This window comes from Dermacentor andersoni, chromosome 5 (genome assembly GCF_023375885.2).
Source record: "Dermacentor andersoni chromosome 5, qqDerAnde1_hic_scaffold, whole genome shotgun sequence".
Lineage (NCBI taxonomy): Eukaryota > Metazoa > Arthropoda > Arachnida > Ixodida > Ixodidae > Dermacentor > Dermacentor andersoni.
Window position 1 is genome coordinate 71421018 of NC_092818.1, and position 20600 is coordinate 71441617.

The window sequence follows — 20600 nt, forward strand, 5'->3', positions numbered from 1 at the left end:
ATGAGCCCATATGGGCGTTTTAACAGTTGATATGCCATTTTTCCCCCCTAGCTTAAAATGAGTACTCCCACGAGAAGAAGTAAAATAAGCTAGAACCATTATAGTACCCCCGACCCCATTTGAAGGGGCATTGCGGTTGTAAAATGGGGGTTTTCAAGGAATAACGGTGGCGTAGGGGAAATTGAGACGAGCCAAACAGAGAAAAGAATAACTCAGCCATGACCAACAAGGCAGTCAGCCGCAGCGACAATTTCAGTAGGATTATTTCTGCAGTCAGATTCGAAATATCCCGCGCAATGTGTGTCGGCGCTGTTTTTCTGTTCGGAGTAGCCGCGCCTTGGTGCTGCAGAGGACGCCAAAGTCGGAACTACGCGCGGAGGAACACCAGCCTTCGGAGCGCGCGCGTGCGCGTTGAAAGCTGCGATCGAGCAGCCATTTGCCAGCGACGGCACATTCTTCTACCGTGGTTGATGTTTCTCACTGCTTTGAACCCCCAAGACTCCACGGTAAGTGACTTTGAACGATTATTACATGTTCTATGAGTGTGCATTTGTTCTAAGTGAGGAGACGCGCTGATATGACTTATTGAAGGTCTCGGTACAGCATGGCGCGACAGGTGGCCGTCCAGAACCATTTTGCACGATCACTGTGTTTCTTCGAGCTTTGTCGTAATCGAGGCGGCTTGAGTGCTCAGAGTCAAGCGAGTGTACTTAAAAATTAGGATTTTATATAATGAGGGACTTCGCCGCGTCTTTAATTGGGCGGATGTGAGCATTCGACACGATCCCCGAAGCGCAAGCCACTACCATAATAGTTACCTGCAGTGCGAGGTGAGCTAAGCTTCGCCGCCTAACCGCGGCCTGAAAATGTGGCGGCTCGTTAAGGGTTTACTGCGGTGCGCGTGTGTGAGTGTTTGTACAGCGATCATTTGAGCGAGAACCGGCGTCGCTTCTTTGTGCGCGGTATCTGCTAGCTGGCGCGTACGTGGCGCCAGTCCCCTAGCTCGTGCGATTGTGTGCAGTAGGTCGCCCACTTAGCGCGCATTGTGCAGATTTGCCAGTACGCTCCTTTCTATCGTCTGTGTCTCTTCGCGCCCACGTCGTTGATTGTGCAGGCAGTGCGCGAATGCGGCACGTAGCATGTAGAGCCTGCGCCCGTCGACTTTGATCTACGGGCGTGAAATGTCGGCGGCGCGTTTGTGGTATTAAAAGCGTGTGGTGAGCTTCCAACGGCATTACGGGTCTACGCCGCATGAGCTGCCGGTCAGAGTATAAGAACCTCTTTATTGTTAGCGTACTGCTTGGCGGTAACAGGTGTCCTGCTTGGGTTCAGATTACTGGATACGCCGTCACTTGAACCTCGGCGGCCGGAGCAGGTGAGTACCAGTGGCGCCGGCAACTCGGCGGGCAGAAAACGGTTCCCGTGCCGTGACGAGATATATCAATTTACGCGATAGCATTGCCGGTGATAGGTCATACGGGTGCGTCGCTCCATGCCTGTGCTCTTTGCTGAGGCCGCCACTACGCCTCCGGTGCACATACTACGCTATACCTATATAGTCGATGTTTGTGCAATGTTGTGATTCAACAGCTGGCGCTGTGCTCTGGATACCTGGACTTGTTTAATGTTTAATTACTTTGCTGCTGTGCCATTGCGTATTGGGTACAGATATTTAGTATTGAATTCTAGGTGCCAAATTCACACAAAGAAGTTGCGCTTTTCAACTCAGGATCATATCACACATCACAGCGTCATCTTATATTGCACGAGTATTAATAACAAAATTTCTGTTGCTGGTGGAAAAAAAAAAAGGCAGACCGATCAACCTGTAACCTGTATCTGTGAGAAAAATGTGCTTCAAGTCCGCCATTGTCTATAAAAAAAGGTACTACCTTGGTATTCAATGTCAGTAACACTCATAAGTTACGCATCCTTTTGTGTGAAATAATTTGTCTTAGAAGCCATTCATTGTAAGGGATCAGTAAACATCTCATAGCTTAAGTAGTGCATATGTGCATGAGTTGGGCAAAGGTATTGGTTTGTAAAGAGCAAAGCCATTAAGATATAAAATATTGGCAAGCTTAGTTTAACAATAAGCTGACGAATATACAAAACCTAATGTAGCAGCAGATGTTCTCCAAGATAAGCTTGTGACCAGCTTTTTTGTGTTCTGTGTGATCATTGTAGTGTCAAATTTTTCATTTTTATTTCAGGACTGCGGCTGCGGTCGTTTCATTGCCAACTGTGAGGATGAAGCAGCTTCATGGCCGGAGATCGGGCACCTCCCATCAGTTTCCCTTTTCAGCAATAGAGGCCTTGGTATGCTCATACCTAGAGTTTGCTTTTTTACCCTGTATGTTTTGAGCACAATGGCTAGTTTAGCGGCATTACTTAGAGTGATTGGTGTGACACCTGTTCCATAGGAGGTATGCAGGTTATCCCACGTAACTTTAGCAAACTTTTAAAAATATGAATATGCCACCTAGCTGCACAGAACCTGTGTAATGTTGTTTCCTGTCTCTTGGAAATACTTGGATTTGCTGCATTTTGCCTAATTACCTAATTAGTCTTAATCAATTAATCACCTTCTCAAATGTAATTAGATAAAAAGTCAATTATAAAGTTGTAGAGCAACGTGAAAATTTCCCATACAGCTATCTGTGGCTCAATATGTGCTACATAATGTGTTTTTAGAGCATGAAAGAAGCCTGAGAATCTCGCAAAGTGCCTTGAGTATGTTTCTGTGTGACAGCGCCTGTGTTGTGTTCTTCCTTCAGTCCTCGTCTTTTGCGCTGTACTAACAGTCGACCTCGAGTGGCCATTCCCGTGGCAGTCTTGCATGTATTGAGTGCTTGCCCTGTATAGGCATGTGTGTTTCCATTAAGAAAAAAATACTGAAGGAGCCCAACGTGATGTATTTCAGGACAAGTGTATGGTGTAAATTACTATGTGACAATAAAATAAACTGAAACAAGACTTCACAGTAGAGGTATGCAGGTGTGTGCATCAGCATAATGACGAAAACCTCATGCAAGTTTAGAAAAATATTCATTAAGTTAGTTTCTGTCATTCTTCTCTGTCAAATTATTATTGCAAAAATGTGCTCTCTAGTATTGCACGATTAAAAACACAGTTCGAATACATCATTTGCTGGAACCTTGACATTCATAGCAACATAGAGAGGAATGGTTAAAAATTTGCTTTGCTTCTCTGACCTTCATTTGAGGTCCTTCTCATGTTTGCTAAGCTTCTTAAACTATCATAGACCCCTTCCAGGGTTTACAGGCAGCTTGAGCACATTGTGCCAGATTGTGGAGAAGCTGCAGAGGTCGCAATGTGTATAGTGGTGTCCGGTAAATGCAAGTTTATTGCAAGATGCATTATGCTCAGTACCAATTATATTAAGTTATAATTTTAGCAAAAATCTGTTTTCCAGATATATATCAACGTGTCTCCAAAGAACTGCACTTTTTAAAAGAGTTGCTCATTCTCTGTCTACTGTTCGGTGCTGTAAAATGCATGTATGTTGGACAGCATAGTGTTTGGCCTTCAGCTGAAGGCAGTAATGTAGGTAGTAGTGTAGAAGGTAGTAGTAGTAGCTTTATGCATGTGCATAAAGCTGCAGTAAGCCAAATGTGAAAAGATAAGGGCTAATACGATACAACCATGTAGCAAAATTTACATAAGCAAACTGTTTGATGCAATCCCTAGGAAAGTAAGCAAAAATATAAGAATGTGCTTATATGATAAACAGTACCTATGTTTCGGGCGCATGGCCTTCTACCGCCATATTCCATAACAGTTCATTATTTAATACTTTAAAACCACTTGCCCTGTTTATGTCTAACTGCTCTAAATTCAAAAATTTTCATTGATTGCACTATGAAGGTTTTGGCCGTGGCTTAAGTTACTGCCAGAATTAAATTTATAGTTGTGGCCGTCCTATGTGTGATAACAAAAAGCCATCTTGGAACCAGGTGACTGTTATGCAGTATGCTAAGTGTGCGTATTAGAACAGCCACTTAAATTTACATTGTAACCATGCATAAAGTATGTATGTACACATCTCGAAGCCATAGACTGTGTACTCTTAATTGGAGGTGTTATTGTGTGGAGTAGGTTTTTTTGTAAGCATTGTCTAGAATTTGCACTACATTAAGGTGTAGTGAAGCCAAGCGAAAAATATTGACAAAATGGCTAAAGTACATTCTTAAGAGTATTAAGCACACTTAGATGACTTTACAGCATGTAGTAAAACAAGAATGGGAACTGAAGTGCTTAATTTTTGTTCATTATTACCATATGGCACCAACATGCAATGAAGACAAAAGAGGAAGAGAAGTGAAGTGCACTAAAGGGCAACTCGCTCCTGATGGGAGCTGCATTCACATCTACATGATGCATGCAATCTTTGAGTTATAGCAGCAGCTAACCACCTGTTCACTTTGTTGCACATTTGTATTGTTTATGTACTAAGTCTGGCCCTGGAAGTGTTAAGCAGTGCCACTTGTGGCTTTGGTGCTGCATGCAAGACATCCTTCTAACCACAGGTGTTGTGTATTATGTAAACCTAAGTTCTTTTAAATTCATGTAACCCACAAAAGTTCCATATGAAAGGATGTGCTATATTTGCCACCATTGCCATGAGTAGCATTGGCTGACAGTCACAGGGCGAGACGTTAACCTTGCTCAGCTATTATGCAAAACTATTTTACATACAAATGTGGTAATTAGTATACATGCCGAAAGCCTCACAGAATAAATTTTTTTATTCGCATCATACAACGATTGTTATTTTGCTTTAACTCAGGAGGCCTTTCTACCTGCGTTGCATCCTGTGGCTGGACCACTCCAACGATCTCGGCAGAATCGTTACACAGGTGTGTTCTTTTGTGATTCTCAGTACTGATATTTTCTAGTTTACGTTCAATGTAAATGCACAGATCAAATGAAAAACAGGTTAAAAGATGAGCTCACAGGCACTGTATCCAAATGTTTGTTAGGAAGGAAAATCGTTTTTACAAATTGTCGTTATAGCAACACAAGAGAGTGTGCACATCACACCACCAGTACCTAGCAAGCAACAGCATTATACCGTAGAAGAAGCCAAAACATCAGGTGAAAACCTGTACTAAACTAGGGACTGTATTAAGACCTTTTCGAGGCTTAAACTATTTCTTGGGTTACTGTCTAATTGCTTGAACTGAACTAACGTGTCCTGCAAAACAGTTTGCATTCGCATTTGATACAATCTGCAGCAAAATTTGAACAAAGGGCTGCAATACTCTAAGGGCCTACTATTGAAGTTGCAACCAGTCTTCCCAGTGTACTGCAGCCTCAGGAACATGAAATGTGGTACACTGTACCACATACACACACAACAAATTTTAATCCATGGGCATCTGTACACTGTGCTTGTGCAGGACTGCGCAACTGGCTGTTTATTCGTGACTGAAACAGCTACGTACATCAAGACTGTGTTGGGAAGCCACCATCTTTTTCAGTCAGTGTAACAGTCCATAAACATATGGATTTCCATGAGCATTTTGTCTGCCACACTTTTCTTTGTTGTTTTTTTTTTGCACTCCAGCTTTGATGGCTGCAAGACACTTCAGGCTGGCTGAAGAGACAGTGGTAGCCTAGTAGGTGGCCTCACAAAGTTGTTATTTTGATTTTTAAGAGCCGACTTGCTTTGGACAATGCTGAATAACACATCAAAAGGCAAGGGATTATTGACAAGGTTAGAACGACTTTGAAAGAAGTTTAAGGCTTCTTTTTAACTCTGATCTGTCTGCTGAGACCAAATCATGTCAGCTTTTAATGAAGCAATGTTCAGGTTGGAAAGCTGCAAGGCTGTGTGGGTACTCAAACACCATCATTGCTTCATATAGCTGAAGTTGCTGTGACATCACGGCAGAAGCAAATGACATGGCAAAGGAAAGGTTGGTCGACAAAGGACTCATTGGCAATTATGTAGGTTCAAGGGCTATTGCACTGAGTAAGAAAATGTGTTCCTGATACAGCGTGAACAGTGTTAATGCTGAAGAACAAACTGGCACCATCTCCCCAGTCCTACACAAGCACGTGCATAGAAAGGGATGCCTGTCGGCCTTGAGGGCCACCACTGGAGGGATCACCTGCTATCGCTATGACATAGAATGTGACATCAGATGACTATAGTTCACACCTTTGCTGCTGCTCGCTGGCTGGGCAATTGAAGCCTTGATTGTAAGGATGAAAAGTTTCAATCACAAGGTGGCAATTTAGTTGCCAACTCTTAAAGCATGGTTCACTACTCAGTGCTGCAGTGCTGGACGTATTTGACCAAGCCTGGTGCGAGTTCTCATGAGTACCCATGTTCAAGCTGCCGCTAGATACTTAGTTGATAAAGTCACTGAAAATGAAATTTAGTCATCGAAAGAGTCATGAAAACGATGCACACAAGGCTTGTAGCGTGCTTACTTGGTATGACCTCAGTCAGGACACCCTGTGTAGAGATGCTGGCAAAAGTGCAGCAGAAGTGTGGATTGAGGAGACAAAAATATAAGCTGTTCAAGTTCCACATATAACAAACTGATAATAAATCGCCGTTCAGCAAGAACTCCGGCAAAAGGGGCAAGCCGCACTCCCCACAACGAATGCTATAAAAACAGTAGTGTTATTGCAGCAAAATTGCCTATAGCTCTTTTGATAGCTTGATAGCTGGTAGCTACTTGATGGTAGCACTTGATAGCTGGTATCACACAATGTTTTCTATGCCACGGAAATATTCCAGCACGTGGGGGCCGCAATTCTCCTAGAGGCCAATACAGACACAGGTTGCCAGCAAGCATGGACTAAAGATTTTTCCGTTTGCATTGATGTAGTCTGCCACATTTTGTTTTCTTGGGTGCACAGTCACACTGGGGTAACAATTTTCTGCCTGAATATTCATCGCAGGGAGCACTGCAGCCAGCTAAAGCGAGTTTTTTGTTCACACCTTGCCACAGATGCGGCAAGATGTAGACTTGACCCATTTTTCTAGGCACATTTGTTGGGTTCAAGAAAGAACACAGAGTAGCTTAAGAACTTTATTCCTTCTAGATTTAAGGCGTGGGGCCAGGTATTAACCATTGTTTTAAGAATTTTACCAAGCCGGGAAAGATTCTTTCTTGAAAGTCTTCTCATATCAGCTTGATACAGTCCCTGGCTTAGTATGGGTGCATGTGCTGTGGCTTTGTTTTAGTCTGTTTAAAAGGTCGTTTTCCTTTTGAGTGTTCCAGTCGTAAAGAAATCACAAATATATTTTGATTTCAGGAACCCTTGTGACATTACACAATACCTTTACATGTTGCAACCAAGCTTATTCTTTAAACACATGCCTTTCTTTCAGCATGAAAAAAACATCTTAGATGAAACAAGACAAAAATGGCTGCTTATGCATTTGTACGATATTCCAACTGAGAGGGGTGAAAAGTAATAAAATGTTCTACTTTCTTAATTTTTCTACCATGTGTACAACATTTCTTAATAGGCATGAAGCAAATTCACTTTTATCACTAGCCTATTACAGAAATAAAAAATGACAAACTGAGCTTTTAAGGGGGCCCTCAGAAGGGCCCAGTCCGTGCGTCTTCTTTTCTAGAGCCATGGCTGTGAGCGCAGCTGAGCACATCTGCAGCCTGCACACCCTGTTCTAGAGGTGATCTGCTGCGTGTGGAAAGACTAGACGTGCTGATATGGCGTAGTATTATGTGCACAGTCTTCCCACGTGTTTAGTACACGGGGTTGCATAATCTGTAGTTTCAGAGATGCATTGAAGTTTGAGACAGACAAAGCATTCGCCTCCACTGCCAGCACTTATCATGATAGTGTCGTTCCACTGTGTGTGGCAGTATCAAAGAGGACAGGGTGGATGCGAAAGCAAGGCTGGGTTTGCTTCATGCTACCTATGTGAAGGTATCGTTAACACACCGTGAAACAGTATCTTTGGTCGCTGACTCTCACATTCAAAATTTTTTTCTCATTCAGATTTGTGTTTTCTGACTGCGGCCCTTTCCATGGGAAAACAATCCATTTGCAAATGTACTTATTTGACTAAACGGTCGAATCTGAGTACAACAAACCAAATTCCTGATTTTAGTGCATTCGTTATGTTGGGGTTCCTTTGTATATGACTCCAGAAAAAGCCGACCATTGTCTGCTCACACTCCGCCACGCCCGCCCATATAGGAATAAACTTAATTTTGGTTGGCCACGATGCTTATCGGTGTAGTAGCTGTCGTGTGTCCACCCATACACATTTTGTTGGCTTCCCGAAAACCTCAAAGAACAGCTGTATTTTGCTTATGTGCATTCACTAATCAAATAAGTACATGTTTGCTAGAATCCCCATAATATTGAGTCAGCTGGTCTGCTTGAAAATGTTCAAAATATGGCAGTTAGATTTGTAATAGGAAGTCATACTAAATGGCTTTGTATTACTGAGAGTAAGGGTAACTGCAATGGCAGGATTTAAAAGACTGGGAAATCTCTTCAGTTAAAATTATTTCAAGCATATACTGTTCCAAACATGTAGAGATAGAGAAATTCATATCAGGCTATCATCATACCTCACAAGAAAGATTACACTAAAAAGGTTTATTAATTTCCTTTTACTTATAGGTGATGCCTCACATTGTTTTTTCCTTGGACCAATGGGACTGCAAGGTTTTTCAGCCTGCAATTGTTTGCATAGTTTTCAAAGATAATTCCCTCCCTGCTTTGTGTGCTTCATTTGAATGTAAGTTACATTACACAGAATGTATAACACCCCTGCAATGCCAGTACAGGCGAAGCAGGTACTAAATGAATAACCACGAAAGGATTTTGGAGCGAGCAAAAATGGCATGTGCAATAGATATGCGTAGATGTCCCGTTGGTGTTGCTGTCAAACAAGAAATTGGGATATCGAGGAACTGAGCAAAGTAACTGCATGTGTGCTTGCCAAACTATAGCTGTCATTTACACCTTGATTGTGACTTAGCTACCAAAAGAAGTTTTTTTGTCTTGTTCTTTTTCTGTTAAAATGTACTTTTTTCTTTGTCTACTTTCGTTTGGGTTTTTGTAGCTATATCGTGCACATGTGACCAATAATGCCGTGTGGAAGTTAGTGGATGTTGGTATTTCTCACTGCCTGTCGTTTGTTCAGTGTGTGTACTAAAGTCAATAGAGCACCAACCAGTATAAACCAGTGTGTTGAATTTGTTTTCTTGTCTTAGTACAAATGATCTGACTGGTTATGTGCCCAAATAAACAATTAGATTATGAAAACAAAGTTCATCAGAACATGTCATGCATTTTACTTATAATTACCCTATTTCAACTGCAGAACCCACATATTAAGGCATGTAGATTTAAGTAGAACAAGTCTTTTTGCAATCCTTAGTTCTGAATAGGTGAGAGCAGTGCTAAGGACACAAAGTGAGTCCACATAGATAAATGGCATGGTGCACTGTGCACTGACTAATAATTGATGTTTTTGCAACAGACAAGCAAATAAATATCCAGTAATGCCTTGTCAAAGGCACGAAAGCACATAAAGAAGCAGGGGGTGGTCAGATACAAATGTGCCGTGCTTTCAGGTTTGTTAACAAGCATACCACTTTTCTGTAACTTCAGAGAACAGGTGCTGCGCTGACACATTAATCTTTTTTTTTCTTTTTGGTATATTGTGGGATTTGATTAGTTTCTGGGTTAATGTTTGCTGCTTTTGCTAACATGTTGCACTTATGAAATTTGGGCTGTCATCTGCACTGTTTACAGTGTATGTACTCTTATGGTCACATTACAGTGGTGCTTAATCATGAAAAAAAAAAAAATTATGGGGTTTTACGTGCCAAAACCACTTTCTGATTATGAGGCACGCCGTAGTGGAGGACTCCGGAAATTTCGACCACCTGGGGTTCTTTAACGTGCACCTAAATTTAAGTACACGGGTGTTTTCGCATTTCGCCCCCATCGAAATGCGGCCGCCGTGGCCGGGATTCGATCCCGCGACCTCGTGCTCAGCAGCCCAACACCATAGCCACTGAGCAACCACGGCGGGTTTAATCATGAAGGCTCTCATTCAAATATAAGCTTGTCTGGTCTACATATGCTTTCCTTCATGCCAAAGGAATAAGATATACTATGTTTGTGTCAGAAGGAAAGAAACTGAGACTGGTGCCTATTATTGCACATAAATCTATGCTTAGTTGCGTTAACATTTTTGCATAATTTCAACAACTTATTTAGTGCATTTCTGTAACATTCACACTCTTTCTTAACCACTTGGGTGTAAGGAATAAAGGCAAAAACGTAAAGCATTGCAGTGGATTTAACTTAATGCTCTTAATTCTTGTTACCTTCTTGCTAGCTTTTCTATGTGGAAGAGCATATGTACAAAAACATTTTTTGACCAAATAGGCTGCTGTTGGGGAGGCTTTGCAAGCACCACTATAACGTGACAAAAGCAGTGTGTGGCCATTTGGTTATATAAATTCTGGTGTAATGACACCACAAAAAGTAAACAAAGATATGTATGCACATGACACAAGCACCGGATCTCACTTCAAGCTTTAAAATAAGGAAACAGGCAATATTTAATAACAGGTGGAGACATGATGTGATGATATCTGTTAAAAGAAATTCTTTATGCAGTGCAACTAATGGATCACTGATACATTCGTCATTCTTTTTAAATGTTGCAAGCCACAATTACCTTGCATGTTGTCAGGTCGTAATACCTGGCTACAACGCAAGTTTTGTGGAACACAGGGCCGCAGTCACATTCTTTGCAGTATTTAACATTGTGTGATGGAGGATTGTTTCACACGGATGACTCATACTCCCTCAATTTCCCTGATTTCGCATTAATAGAGCATCCCATCTGACCAATGTAGGCACGGCCTTATGATGGCAGCAGACTACACAACACTTGCGGCCTAGCTCACTAGATGCATATTGTGCTTCAACCACAACCAACCTTTTCCTTTTTTTGGCTTCTGCCTTTTCTTACAGCACAAAACTCTCCTAACAAGGGCATGAGAAAACAATGATTTGCGCAACTAAATTAGGCATGAATATGGAATATAATGAATGAGATGAAGTAAAAAAGTGGTTGCAGTTGTTTCGTATGCATTTGTAATTTTCATGGGTAATTGTGTAGCTGGTCTCTAAGGGCAAAAATTTTTTTTCTTTATGAAACATGTGATGAGAGATTTGCTCTGATGAGAAAAAAAGACAAGCCAGGAAAACAAATTAATTTGTTGCGTGCAGCACAATTTGCAGGCGGTGCACTGTGCAACGGAGGTTATGTACAGTCAGCCATTCCCATCCAGTCATGCTTGCATTGCATACACACATTGTATTAATTTGAGATTGCGGCTAATGAAGTTTGTGTGGAATAACTCTCATTCGCACATAGTGATGCACTGCAAAATAGATTGGTTCGTTCCTGTGTTCATCAAAACTCATAGCCAGAAATTATGAGCAGATGTACATAAGATAATTAAGCTTTGGCAGATTAGCACGAAAAGGACAAATGCATCAGTCATTCTCAGTTACATTGCACAAAGAATTTGTTTTTGAATTAATGACATCACTTCCTGTCACTATGTGTTGTATATGATGTCTGTTTTCTTATTAAAGCGAGAGTTGAGGTTAGGCACTTGTGTCCTGCATGTCTTTGTCTTCGTTTGCTTCTGTGGTGCCATTACACCAGAATAAGTCCATGACAGGAGCTGCCAGTCTATGCAGTTATACTACATTGGGCTCAGTACGCCTGGCGGCCTGAATGTGACGAGTGCGAAGTGGCAGTAAGAACTTCAGAAGGGTAGAATTTTGTGTCGGTGGTGCATATTACAGTATGGTGAAGCGCTATAGATGGAACAGTGTGAGGCGAGACAGATGGGAAAGTGCTACAGACAACTGTGAATGTTTACTGGAAAGTCTCGCTGCAGCGGGACAATGCATGCGTTATCCTGGTGCAGCAAAATTTGCCAATGTTCATAGTTGTCAGTAGCACTTTCCCATCTACATTACACTTCACCGTACACTAGTAGCAGTAACAACAGCAACCAACTGACCCGAGCAATAATGAAAGCCCACAGAATTGCCAAATTGTAGGAGAAATGTTTCAGTGTAACACATGTTTTGTTAACTGACAAGCAAATGGCATACATGTCTGCGAACCGATGATCAGATGCATTTTTCATGCACATACATTATTTTGTACAACTGCTTCCTGCTTTGGTTTTTTATGGCTTTTAGGAAGCATTCCAAAGTACTTAACTGTTTGTCTGTTCTATAATTGAATCTGTTCTCAGCCAGCACTATGTGGCATTACTGCATAAGCCCTTATTTCGTCAGTGTCCTTCGCACTGTTCCCAACTAAATATGAATAACCAAATAACCATGTTTTTAAATTTTCAGATTATGAAGAAAATACTGCTAATATGTAGTTCATTAGAAATATTTTCTCAATTTTAGGAAGAAGTCTGGCTGGCCCCAAGCCTGGTGCAAAATGAAGAAATGGCACTCCACATCAATTCATGTTTACCTGTCGTCATAACCAGTCTGTTAGCTTAACTTTTGGTTCTTCCTATTGAATTCTCAAGAAAGGTACCAACTCTGTCATTTATTGAAAACAAATTTTTGCACTTGGGGATGCAGCCATGCACAAAGCCTTTGAGCTCATTAATATCTTTATTTTTTAAAGAAAGTGCAGCTCCTGCGTGGAGCAATAGGTTGAATAAGACGAGGGTAAATGAAAAGATGGCGAAATTACTCATCAACAGTTGTCCAACAAAGGAAGTCTCAAGCTGGAGGCAACATCTTTGCAAGAGAGCCAAATGGCTCCAGCCTGAGACATTCGTTGTTCAACCTGGCAAGTCTCCTTCTCGAAATATTTCCTCTAGCCTGAGACCTATATCCATTCCACCACCCTTGACCAACAATACACCTATACATTTGGCAACCCATGGAAAAGTAGCAAATTCACATTCAAGGAAAGGGAATGTAGTGTGCACCCTGGAAGGTAGCATGAACAGTATTTTATTTACTTAATGAAATGCAGATTTGCTATCCAATTACTTTATTTTGATCCCCGTTTTATAATTGGACAGCATGGTTCCTCAGAGAGAATAATAATTCGAAGCTCACACAATTTTGCTCCTTTATGTCCGTTAAATCTGTCCTGGTTGCTACACTATCAGCCCTGTCTGCAATTGCATAGCAGCGTTTTGAGCATGCATCCAAATTCAAAAGAATAGTTAGGCTTCTACCTCAGAATGTTTGCTACTGTGTTGCAGCTCGAATTCTATGTCTAGGTGATCACTGTGATGCCATGTGCTTTTTAAATAAGACCAATATGCTATTTGAAGGGCAATTAAATGCAATCTCAAATGACCTCAGCTCGGGGAATGACACAATTGGAGGTCAACGTGATAAGGAGGATTTGATTTCTGAAAACAAGGCACTTAAACGGGAGAAAGCATGATTAATTTCATCTAAAGATGCTGCTATTGGATATGATCAGGGAAGGTACTTGTTTGTGGCTGCATTTGCAACATGTTACAATGCTGTCTTTATATATTGCACTGGGTACAGTGAAATGCTGCTGCTTGCACAATATTCAACTAAACATGGTAGCCACGCTAATGTGTCCATGCAGAACACAACTCATCCACTATTATGGACTACAGTGGAATCTCGATAAACGAAAATCTCTTCGAAACTGCCGCTTAAATAGGACACCATCCTGATAATTGGTTGGCTCTCTGCAATGTCTCCCAGTAAATATAATGCCTGGTAAATGGAACCAATTTCCCTGGCACCTTGAGGCTCCATTTAAAGAGCACCCACTGTAAAAATATAGGGGGGATCGTGTTTGGAACTTTCGTAAATGTAGTCTTAAACAAAACCGCATTTCAGTGGGAGTGAAATGCAAAAGCACCCGTGTACTTAGACAGGTGCATGTTAAAGAACCCCAGGTTGTCCAAATTAATTCGGGGTTACTCGCTATGGCATGTGTCATAATCAGAAGGTGGGTTCTGGTTCGTAAAATACAATAATTTTTAATAGCTTGCTCAGAAATCCAGCACTAAATTATGTAGCTTGTTTGTGTGATGAATCCCAATTTCTTAATTAAGTACTTTGACATTTATCGTATTTGTGTGCTAGTCCATGCAAAATACCACTGATCGGCCTCATTATACCAGCCACTGTTAATTAGGAACGGCTTAGTCAAGCAACTTAAACTTACAGCACAAACACCTAAGACGAACCATAAAAGGAAGATACGACACACACTGGTGCTAACAACTTCTTTATTTCTTCGTCGTCGATGCAATGTAAACCCTAGGCCACACTACCGCGCAGGCACTCAGATTACATTACAGAGATCTGCCAAATTATCACATACGCAAGCGTAGGAAGTCAAATTCAGATGGATGCAGGGACAAAGATATCTTACTAATGCAATTATCGCCCTGCCTTTCTTGTGGTAGGCCTCTAAGGCAAGCCGCACATGCTCATTCTTGCTTTTGCCAAGAATCGACGTCCCATCAAGTTGTGCCTCACAATTGTTGCAAGAGTTTATATGCGCACCAAGGTGCGCTCCTCTATCTACATTTTTGTTTACTTGTTGCGCATGTTCCCTGAGTTGCTCATTGACGCAATGCCCTATCTAGCCAAGCTATGTCTTACCACATGAGAGTGAATGGTATAAACCACGCCGACCGCGCACAATACGTATGAAGCATCATGCCGAATTTGGCATCCTCCTCTGCCCTCTCCGCAGGTGCGGGAGCATAGCTTTAAAAGCTTGTTCGGTGCAGAAAACGCCAAAGGAACACTATGCCTGCAAGCAATTTTCTTGAGTTGATAGATGACCATATGTGTTTAAGGGACCGCGCAGGGAACATGCACAAAAAGTAAACAAAAATGTAGATAGAAGAGTGCACATTGTTGCGCATTTAAACTCTTGCAAAAATTGTGAGGCACGACTTGATGGGACATCGATTCTTGGCAAAAGCATGAATGAGCTTGCGTGGCTTGCCTTAGAGGCCTACCACATAAAAAGGCAAAATGATAATTGCATCAGTGACATAGCTTTGTCCCTGCACCCATCTGAATTTGAGTTCCTACGTTTGCATATGTGATAATTTGGGAGATCTCTGTAATGTAACGTGTGCGCCTGTGCAGTTGTGTGGCCTAGGGCATATATATGCATTGACGACGAAGAAATAAAGAAGTTGTCAGTTAGCGCCAGCGTGTGTCGTATCTGCCTTTTGCGGTTCGTCTTAGGTGTTTGCGCTGTAAGTTTTAAGTTCAGAATTATGTACCAACTAGGCCAAATGAAGTTTTACTCTTAGTCAAATGAGCTCAATATATAGTCTGTGCAAAAGTGTGGAGTGTCAGTACAAAGTAACAGTTCAAACACATGGCTCTGTAGTTACAGTTCAGTATGAAACGAGATAAAATTTCTTAGCATTTCTTTCATTTACTAATTTCATTGTGTTAGGACATGTAGAATACTAGCAACTGGCATGCTTGCAATGTACAGTGCTTTTTTTTAAAATCCAGACAATTGTTTTACCGGGGCAGAAATGTGCTTTCTTTTGGGCCCGGAAGTGAACATATATTTCTTACATTTGGTGTAAAATAAATTTTCTTCACTGTCAGTGTGTGTCCTGTGCATTTTTCCTTTCAGCAAGTAGCAACTGCTCTCGAAGGCGTTTACTGGCCTCGGAGGCACTGCCGATGAGCTAGGACGACTGTATAAAAGCTTTGCAAAGAGGGGCTCTGTGATCAGCGAAAGGGAAAAAAAACTGAAGACGTGCGGTGACGGGTTCATTCGCCATTGGACCACGTGTGCGCGTGACTTGGTCGACTCAGCGGTGGCCGTGTGCCGTCGTTTGGACCACGTGTGGCGAGCCCGCGGCGAAATGCTTCGTGGCGGTACGCCGCGCCTATGCAGCAGCAGACGGAACACCGCAGGCCAAGGTGTCGGACGCCGGCGTTCGCTCCGAGCAGGTGCGACGCCTGCTCGGGTGGCAGCTCACGGACGGCCGAGTTCCCTTGAGCCTTGATCGCCGGCGTTCCACATTTCGGCCTGCGGTGTTCGTCTGGTACTGCGTAAGCGCGTGACCCGCGCCACCATGCATTTCGCTACGAGCTTGCCGCACCTAAACTAAAATGCCTTTAATTCCTTCACAATACTCCCATTGTACCTCCCAGTCAAATAGGGGGGGGGGGGTGAAATGGGCGTATTACGGTACCCCCGTTGTGTGCCCAATTAATGCCCACGTCAATGGGAGTTTTATCGTACGCCCTTTCAATGGGAGCAAAAAGATGTACAAAAGGGAATGCGCTAGAGGACAAGCAAAAAACGCCCATCTGGGTGTTTTTTTGTTTACAGTGTATATTGCAGACGTTACCAGCAAAAATTAGGCTCCTCGTACGGAAGATATATCTAAAGCTTTTAACTGGATAACCAAGACGGCCATCGTAGGCCGGTGGTAGCGAACCAAACAGGTGCAAAGTTTAATAAACGAAGCTTAAGGTGGAGCTACGCGTCATCGTTGTGCGCGGTTTTGTCTAGTGGTTGCGGCCGTGCATCTCTGACGGATAACACTCCGTTAGAGCGTGACCGCATTAAGTTGCTGACTTACGTTTATAACCGTTGCGTCTTTCAAAGGCACGTAGAGGTAATGAGTCTACGAGATAACCCAGGTGTAGATCTGGTGGGGGGAACGTGTTAGAGTGCAGCTCTTACGCGCCCCTTCCTGGGTTGAGCGTTGGCGTCCCTCGACCTAGCGGCGCAAACGCGCTCGTACCACTGCTTGTGCCTTCGTCGTCTTCTTCCACAGCTGGCTCCGATGCCCCTAATTATACTAGCGTTCCCGTAGTGACCCTTCCTCTGCGAAGGCGTTTGCGGCACTGGCCTACTGCCAGTCGGTGGAGTGATGCCGGTCTCAAATTTATTGCCTCAATATATCGCGAAATGAGGACACGTATAGAGCCGCGCTCAAGTTTCCCAATAGGGAGTACCGCAATCACCTGACACTTTTTTATCCATATTGCGCAAGCACAATATGGCACTAGAGCATTATCGGTTATGCCCGACGACGCAGGGTTGCATTGCTCCATGGCATTGCATTGCTCCAACGCGATGGCGAAAACCCGAACAGGTGAACTTGCAACACGTCTTGTTTTAAACGTTCCGTTTCTGTGACCGGCTTCTCAAATCTAGAAGCTTCCTGGTTGCTGTTCTCCACTGCGTAAAGCATCTTCACAGTGTTATTGAAGCTGCTGCCATGACCGCATTGTAATACAGTGCTATTTTGTTCCTGTGAAGATCTACGAACTCGTCGATGGAGTGGCTTTGAAAGTTCTTGCCTTCTTTGGGAACATTCTGAAGAACATAACGCACATATGGACGCTCTTACACGTGGGCTTAGAAGAAAGCTCAGTTGTATGGACTCAGGCAAACAAACAGAAGCTTGTGCATGTGTTGTGCACCAAAAATAGCCTTTAGCACTGTACGAAACTGGTTTTCCAAGGCGCCTTTCTTGTCGAAGTCGTGCGCGTACAAAGTTTTCCGCTTTGTAGAGTAAAAAGCTGACACGGTGGTGTAATCTATTTGGAATATAAAGTATTTAGGCGTGATGTATTGGCACAACTCAGTGTGTTCATGAAGCATGCGCACTTGCAGCTGTGTTAGTGCAGTAATGATATGTGCAACGGCTGTGATATCTGAAGTGTGAACTTCAGGTCACTGAAGTGCATACTTTCACTTTAACTGCCCGAATAGTATAATATACGCAACATTTGTAGTATTTCAACTAACTGCCCATGAAAACGGCAATGACGCCACATTTCTTTTTGAAAAACACAGTGCCCCCTACATAAAGATACAGAAATAGTAATAATAAAATATACCCCCTACATTTATTGGGCGATCCTCCATCAGTTTAGGCATTTGTCCTAGCAGTTGGTTTCACGCAAATACATGGCTTATTGTATATAGCAATATTTTAGATGTTTGATATCCTTCAAAATTTTCTACCCAACTACCATGGGGCTACACGATGACGAAGCTATTAGTTGAACATAATATATAGCTCTGCGCTACAACAAAATTTAGAATTTTTGAAGCTAATAGTAAACTGACTACAATGTGAAAAGAATACCTTTAAATAATAAATATTGATGAAAAATCACTAACGGGGAATATGAAGCTTAACAATTATTTTCATGTTCCACTCACCTACACTTAGTGCAAAACTACTGACGCAACTGGTATATACTTTTGAGCGGTAATAAGATACTCACATTGAAATAGAAGTGTTGTGTTGAATGGCACTAAGTACCTGCAAGGCTGGTAAAACATTGTGCTTCGCTGGTCACATATGAGGCAGCAAATCAAACTCTACTGCACTGATAGAAACCCCGTGCTCTGCAGAAACTTAATTTAATCTACCTTGTCTCTCCTTTGAGCGCTGAATTCAAATTGTAACGGTGAGCTGTCCGTCCAGTTTTCACGTTTTTCCTGTAGGTTTAAAATTTGCGTACACTGCACACTGCATATTAATTGCGTGCAATTGCTGGTATTGAAAAGCGCAAGGCAGGCATTCTTTCACTCTTGCTTAAAACCTTTTGGTTTTATTTCCTCTGTTTGCAGGAAGCTGACAGGCTGGAACGGCTCACCATCGACGGTCAATGACTCTCAAGTGATGCTCAGTGAATAATCTTGTAAGGAAATGTTCGTGACAAAAAGAGCTCGTTTAGTGACGCAGCAGAGAGTCACGTCTCAAGGGCGTGTAGTGGTCTGAAAGGAACGCTGTCCGATGCCGGAATATCAAAGTGGTGAGAGTATAAAAGCCAAGTAGCGCTCCGCTGATGCATGCAGTCGATCTAAAGAACTGGTACAATGAAGGTGTTGGTAAGTGAGCTTCTTCAGTGTTCTCAGAAAGTTCTGCAGAATGTCCACTTTCCCAATTTATGTGACGCACAGTCTAGAAAATGTTAACAAACTCGAAGGCCTCTGTTTCTAGTGCAGCCAAAGCGCTTCTTTCACGAAACGTACCTCCTGGCAATTCTCTGAATTCAATATTTTCACTAAAAACCCCGAAACTTAGAAAACGCAAGAAACGTCACCTCGAAAAAAAAAAAGGACATCTTCGACGGCCATTTTCTTTGAATAAGAACATCATTTCTGGAGATCAGGAATGGAAGAGCTGTGGCGTAGAAATACGCTTATGCTGCACCTTAAAGCATACGCGCGGCGTTGTGATGAGCAACATTTAGTGGAGTATTTTAGTCATAAGTGAATGCTGTGAAATTGAAAGGGAAATAGGCGAGTGTGACCATGCGTTTGGGAACGTGTCGCCCATTCATAAACAACTAAAAACTGCTAAATATTGTAGGCTAGGAAGGATAGTAGGTCTTCGGTGACAGATTTCCTCCCGTATATTGTTTCCGACCATTTGCTACCATCCTGTCGTTGGCTTTCGCAAACTTTCCTCATCGTGGAGTGCTGCTCTTGCCCAGATGCAATTTAAGAAACATGAGTTCTAAGTTTGCCTTGCATACGTTGACAACTGAGCTTGAAGTATCCGCAATAATGAGATAATCAGAATGTTCGATAGACACATCGTCGGAGGCACTTGCCCCTATTTCATTTACTATTAGAAAAGGTATTATTATTATTATTAGTAGTAGTAGTAGTATTACTATTATTATTATCTGGTGTGATAGCATAGACTCTAATGAGAAGAAAAGAAAACTAAGGAGCAAGCTGGCAACTGCCATCGTAAGGTGTAGAACTGCCTGCCTTATGGGGTGAGAAAGTAAGCTTTGAAAGGACAAGGCTGAATTTACAACGTAGGTCAGGGCATTCCTTACCTAAAGCAATTTGCAAGTGCATAGAACATCCTGTACAGGTGAAGCTGGCAGTACCAATCTACTAACCTAAATACGATTCTATGGTGAGACATTGAAACCTGCTTTTTTCCCTTGCGGAGGCTCATTTAAAGCTAACTAAGAGTAGTAATTCGCTAGGCGACTGCATAGTGCTTTATACACATTATTAAAAAGGGAGAAAATTCTTATCAACAAGAAGTGTACGTCACAAAACAGGCTCTGAGCTTCCCGCCAGAAGAGAAAGTGGATGCTAGGGCCTCAAAAAGGCACAGTTTAGCCCGAATGTCCAACCATTCATAGCGATAGCATAGTATCAGATGACTGCAAGAACTAAGATTCGTAGTTCTTTCGCGCCGATAAGTTGCCGTAAGCTTACTAATTAAATAACCAAGGAAGGTGTCATGCATGCCCGTCAGATATGGCCATGCCTCACTCCATGAGCAAGAACACTCGCTGTCACAATTCTGACATGAGGTAGAGCGCCAACAAATGGGAGCAAAGGCTTCTGCTGCCTCTCGCTTCTACGTGCGTCCGAAACAGGAGATTACGCGTCCTCCAGTACTAGTAGTAGGCGCGCGGGATGACAGCTCACATGCAGCCAGCAGTCATCTAGGCTCGCCTAGTCTTCGCACTTACCAAGGAGTACCTCCAAGATAATGCGCGGGCGGTGTAGG

General features: G+C 42.5%; 1 long non-coding RNA gene across 1 annotated transcript; it reads left to right on the top strand.

The window, feature by feature from the left end:
• The first annotated feature begins 414 nt into the window (after positions 1–414).
• On the top strand, positions 415–14280 carry LOC140218355 (uncharacterized). The gene is made up of 4 exons (XR_011894634.1): positions 415–506; positions 2214–2319; positions 4811–4880; positions 12490–14280. It is a non-coding gene; the product is annotated as an uncharacterized lncRNA (long non-coding RNA).
• The last annotated feature ends 6320 nt before the right edge of the window (positions 14281–20600 follow it).